This window comes from Pristis pectinata, chromosome 34 (assembly GCF_009764475.1).
Source record: "Pristis pectinata isolate sPriPec2 chromosome 34, sPriPec2.1.pri, whole genome shotgun sequence".
NCBI classification, from domain to species: Eukaryota; Metazoa; Chordata; class Chondrichthyes; order Rhinopristiformes; family Pristidae; genus Pristis; species Pristis pectinata.
The window spans coordinates 12311879-12316564 of record NC_067438.1 but is presented as its reverse complement, the minus strand read 5'-3'; the positions used below and the strand labels follow the sequence as shown (position 1 = coordinate 12316564).

The following is a 4686-nucleotide window of genomic DNA, read 5'->3' as shown; positions in this document are numbered from 1 at the left end:
TACTCCTGGGGTAGTAAAGAGGGGGAGCGCAACACTTTTTATAGTGCTGGGAGGTTGGGTGGAGCCCAGCCAGGTAATTTAGACAGGCCAATGACTTGGAGGTCAAAGGCAAAGATGCCTGCCAAGGCCAATGGTCAGGCAGGTTCTGGAACAAAGGTGCTCTCCTAGGCCAATCCCTACGCCCACACCTGATGGGTGGGGTGGAGCCAAACCTTGATTGACAATGGTGTCACTTCCGATACAATAGGCAATGCTGTCCTCCGACCAGAGGGGTCAGTATTGTTACTGCCACGTGACAGCCGTGTGCTCCCATACTACATATGTGTAAAGTTAGTACCGACAGAGCGGAGGATGAGCAAAATCTACAAGATTGTTGGAGTGCCATGAAGCTGTGGTTGAATGAGCAGACGCCAACACCAATGGACTGGGGAAAGGTCGCCACTTGCAAGCAAAGGAATTCAGAAGACGACCCTGGATACCACAAACACTTCAGAACAGTGTGGTTGGACCACTCGGGAGTTCCAATGTTAAATGAAGATAACGTAGAACATAGAACACTACAGCGCAGTACAGGCCCTTCGGCCCACAACGTTATGCTGACATTTTATCCTGCTCTAAGATCTAACTAACCCTTCCCTCCCACATAGCCCCCCCCATTTCTCTATCATTCATGTGTCTACCTAAGAGTCTCTTAAATGTCCCTAATGTATCTGCCCCCACAACCTCTGCAGGCAGTGCGTTCCATGCACCCACCACCCTCTGTGGGAAAAAACTTACCCCTGACATCCCCCTTATACCTTCCTCCAATCACCTTAAAATTATGTCCCCTCGTGTTAGCCATTGTCGCCCTGGGGAAAAGTCTGACTGTCCACTCGGTCTATGCCTCTGAAGTGTATGATTGATGCATCTGTGAAGTGGAACATGGTCCTTACCTACAAAAAGTAGAATTCTAGGTGGGAGACATCTCGCAACTTCTCCTTGGAATTCTCTGTGGGTGATCTCCTTGTGGGGGTGGATCTACAGAGGCGTGTGTAAGGGCCAGCGTCTGTCTGTCCTCTTTCCCAGAACCCTGCTCTCACCCCTCTTCCTTGCCCCAGTTCCCCCCAGGTGACCTTCAACCCTTCAGCCCACACACCCCACCTCTCCTGCTTGGCCACCGGCTTCCACCCCTCGTCCATCGAGGTGACCCTGTGGAGGAAAGGGACCATCCTCCATAGGGGCCCACTCCAGTGGGCTCCTGCCCAATCACGACGGGACCCACCAGATCTGGAAGTGGGTGCAGGTCGATCCCGAGGACCTGGGACAGTTCTCCTGTCGGGTGGAGCACAGCGGACTGCAGAACCCCGTCATCCTGGTTCACGGTGAACTGGTCGGTCGCCGTGAGGGAGGGGGTCCGAGTGCACCCATGGGTGGGGCTGTCCGTGGGGAGGAGGGGTAGTTGTTGAGGGAGGTGTCTGAGGATCCCAGGGCTGTGTTGGGGGAGATCCTCAGACACTCACAGAGGGAGGTCGGGTGTCCCGAGGACGGAATGGGGCAGGTGTAGCCAAGGATAGGGTATAACAGTACAAGAAGGTATACCCTGAGTTATTAGAGTACAGGAAGGTGTACCCTGGGTTATTACAGTACGGGATGGTGTACCCTGGGCTATTACAGTACGGGACGGTGTATCCTGTGTATTACAGCACAGGATGGTGTACCCTGCATTATTACAGTATGGGACGGTGCACCCTGTGTGATTCCGGCCCCTGTGTATCTGTCAGTCTCTGACACCCTCTCCGATTCTCTCCCCAGTGCGGAGGACTCACTCCCGGCTCCCACTCATCCTCGGGCTCCTGGTCGCTTTCATCGCTCTCACCATCGCTGTCGGCGCCGTCTACAGGTGGCGAGGTAGGGCCGGGGGAGGGGGGTAACTGGGCAGGGGGTGTGGGGAGGGGAAGGGTGTGTGGGGAGGGTGTGTGGGTGTGGGGGAGTGTCCTGTGGCAGGGGAGGAACTGTGGGGGTGGGGGTGTGATGGGGCTATGCCCATGGGTGGGGTGTCCGTGGGGGGTGAGGTGTGTGCATCCCCTCCACCAGCCGCTCTCACCCACTCTCCTTGTTTTGCAGCGGGAGTGAAGAGGAACTACAATCCCACACCGAGTAAGCTCAATGTCGACCCTCCTCCCATCCCCAGGTGACTGCGTGACTCTAAACTCCTCGTGGATCCAACGTACTCAACGACTTGTTGTTCTGACCCCGGGGGTTGACCCAGAACGTTTCCACACGGTGTCTGAGCCCTGGAGTGTTTCCAGCACTTTTGTTCTCTCTCTCTGACTCTGTGTGTGCGTCTCTCTCTGTCACTCTCTCTCTCTCACTGTCACGCCCTTGTGCTCTCTCTCATTCTCTCATTGTCACCTCTTTCTCTTCCTCTGTCTCTCACCTCTCAGTAACTCTCTCAGCCTCTCTCTCTCTCTCTCTCTCTCTCTCTCTCACTGTCTCTCAGGCTCTGCACACTCCCAGTTACTCTGTACCCTTTATCCCTCCCCCTCTCCCGCTCCTCCCACTGGGCACCTTCTGAGGTTCTGTCCCTCTCCCTTTCTCTGCCTCTCTCATTCTAATTCTTTCCCTTCCCACTGTCAGTTTCTCTCCCCTCCCTCTCCCCCAATGTCCCCCCTCCCTTGCTCTCTCCCTCACACCCCCTCCTTCCCTCCATCTCTCCCTCCCCCCTCCCTCCTTCTCACACCCCCCTCCCTCCCTCTCTCTCTGCCCCTCCCTCTCTGACAGCGACCAGTCTCTAACCCCTGCACTTCCATTCACAGCTTCAGATGGTGCAGGATCCTCGGCCGGTTCCACCGCCAGCGAGTGAGGTACGAATGGTGTTGATGGACACTGTGCTCCGACACCACTGGGCTCCAACCTGGCTCAGTACGGACGCTCCTTACTGTATCGTCTCAGTGTGCCCCTTCGTTCCCCCGGTGTGTGGGTGAGGGGGGGAATCTGGGGGGGGTGGGTGGGAATGTGGGGAGAATGGGTTACGGGGATAATCAGTGAGGGAATGGGATCACTCCATGGGCCGGCATCGACTCGATGGGCCAAATGGTCTCCTTCTGTGGTGCAAGGAAATATGGAAATGTGTGAAGTCTCTCCATATCCCTCGATTCCCTTCATATCCAACAACCGGTTGACCCCAGTCCCGGATACACTCCACATCCCATTGGGAAGAAAATTCCAAGGATGCGCTGGCTCAGGGTGAAGACATTTTCTTCTCATCTCCCACGTCTCACCTGGGGTCGAGTCAGACAGCCCGGAAACTGGCCCTTCGGCCCATCCAGTCTGCACCAGCCATCACCCACTCTGAGCATTGGAGTTGTCGAGCAGTACAGCAGGGAAACAGGCCCTTCAGTCTGAGTGGTCCATGCCGACCAAGGTGCCCATCTGAGGCAGTTCCATTTGCCTGAGTTTGACCCATATCCCTCTAAACCTTTCCTACCCACGTCCCTGTCCAAGAGTGTTTTAAATGTTGTTATTGTGGCTGCCTGAACCACTTGCTCTGGCAGCTGGTACCATGGACCCACCGCCCTTGGGTCCCTTTGGAATCTTTCCCCTCTCACCTTAAACCTGTGTCCTCTAGTTCTTGATTCCCCAACCCAGGGATCAAGACTGTGTGCATTCACCCTGTCTCTGCCCCTGATCATTTTATCCACCTCTACAAGGTCACCCCTCTGTCTCCTGCGCTTCAAGGAACAAAGTCCCAGCCTGCCCAACCTCTCCCTGTAACTCAGGCACTCGAGTCCTGGCAACTGATACCCATGGGGGGAGGTTGCTGCTGGTGTGTACTGGCGGGTGCTGGTGATGGGAGGGAAGGGATGGAGGGGGAGAACGATGGTCTGAGGGAGGGGAAGGAGTGCAGTTGACCCTGGGTCTGACCGTTTGCTTAACTCTGATGCGACCGATTTCTCTTCCCCAGTGATCAGACCGGCGGTGGGAGAGCACGAGAAGCTCTCGGACATTATCGTGCCCTTTGTAAACATGTACAAATATTGTAAATAATTGTAAATGACTCAGCATATTTTAGTTAATAAAGTTTTGGTCTAAATGTTGTTGATTCACGGTGCTGTGTTGTCCACTGGTCTGTCCTCAGTGTGAAACCAGTCCACCTTTTCCAAGGACAATTGGAAGAACCAAATTCCCAGGACTCCACATAGAGAGAATTCTTTGCTCTGACAGGGAGAGAAGACCTTGGAATTGGGGAATGGAACTGATGGGATGGCTCTGAGAGCCGGCAGGGGTTCAGTGGGCTGTATGGCTCCCTATGTGATGTGGAAAGGGCAGCTCAGTGGCGCAGCGGGTAGAGCTGCTGCCTCACAGCTCCGGAGACCCGGGTTTGATCCCGACCTCCGGCACTGTCTGTGTATGGAGTTTGCACGTTCTCCCTGTGACGGTGTGGGTTCCCTCCGGGTGCTCCGGTTTCCTCGCACATCCCAAAGATGTGCGGGTCGGTGGGTTAATTGGCTGCTGTAAATTGTGCGTGAGGGGTCGAATCTGGAGGGAGTTGATGGGAATGAGGGGAGAATGGGTTCCAGGGAAATGAGTGGGATTGCTTGGAGATAGTGTGGGTTCGATGGGCCGAGTGGCCTGCATGAAATGGAAATGCAAGAAACCTGGATGGTGGGAGTGTAGGGGGACCCAGTCTGGGGTCTGGTCTGAGCC

At 55.2% G+C, this 4686-nt stretch overlaps 1 long non-coding RNA gene across 1 annotated transcript; it reads left to right on the top strand.

Annotated features, from left to right (window-relative positions):
• The first annotated feature begins 1790 nt into the window (after positions 1 to 1790).
• Positions 1791 to 3983, top strand: LOC127585855 (uncharacterized). Its single transcript, XR_007958603.1, has 4 exons — positions 1791 to 1887; positions 2104 to 2136; positions 2796 to 2843; positions 3944 to 3983. It is a non-coding gene; the product is annotated as an uncharacterized LOC127585855 (long non-coding RNA).
• Positions 3984 to 4686: the final 703 nt, after the last annotated feature.